The 620-nt window shown below is 52.3% G+C and overlaps 1 non-coding gene across 1 annotated transcript; it reads left to right on the top strand.

Annotated features, from left to right (window-relative positions):
- Positions 1-226: 226 nt before the first annotated feature.
- Positions 227-286, top strand: LOC114007230 (U7 small nuclear RNA). Its single transcript, XR_003548841.1, has one exon. It is a non-coding gene; the product is annotated as a U7 small nuclear RNA (small nuclear RNA).
- The last annotated feature ends 334 nt before the right edge of the window (positions 287-620 follow it).

The following is a 620-nucleotide window of genomic DNA, read 5'->3' on the forward strand; positions in this document are numbered from 1 at the left end:
GGCCGACCTCAGCCTGTGCTCCTGCCCTGGCATCCACCACCTCACAGGCCAGGACTGGGAGTCAGAGGACAGGCACTCCTCCATCTGCACGACTGAGGTCCACTTTTGAAAGAGCTGACCCTGTGGTTCTGGAAGAGCAGTGTCAGGGAGAGAGCAGAAAGAACACCCAGCAACACCTGCTCTCCCCACAAGAGTTGGAAAAGGACAGTCCAAGAACCCCCTGTATGAGAGTTACAACTTTGAGAATTTGTCTAGCAGGTTTTCCAGTTTTTACTGGAAAGCCCTACCAAAAGAAAGAAGCAAGCAAGCCCTGTGTAAACCACAAGAAGAGAAAAAGGTGAATGAAGAAAATTCGAGTCATCTGGGTCAGTAAGTATCAGACATCCCAATTTCCAAGAGTCGTTAAGACCGCCCCCAAATTTTGGGGACTAGCACATGCGCTGTACCGCCATCTCTTTCACGCCAGGCACAAGTGTGTGCACGCCCAAGATCCCAAGAGAAGAATGGAGGAGAAGGGATTGCGGTGTGGCCATCCCCCTTGGGGAATGTGTGTGTCTCTCGGTCTGTCGGGTGAACGCAGGCGCCCTATAACGAAAAACTCCCCCTCCCCCCCAAAAAAG

Source organism: Tupaia chinensis, unplaced genomic scaffold (assembly GCF_000334495.1).
Source record: "Tupaia chinensis unplaced genomic scaffold, TupChi_1.0 Scaffold000140_1, whole genome shotgun sequence".
Classification (NCBI taxonomy): Eukaryota; Metazoa; Chordata; class Mammalia; order Scandentia; family Tupaiidae; genus Tupaia; species Tupaia belangeri.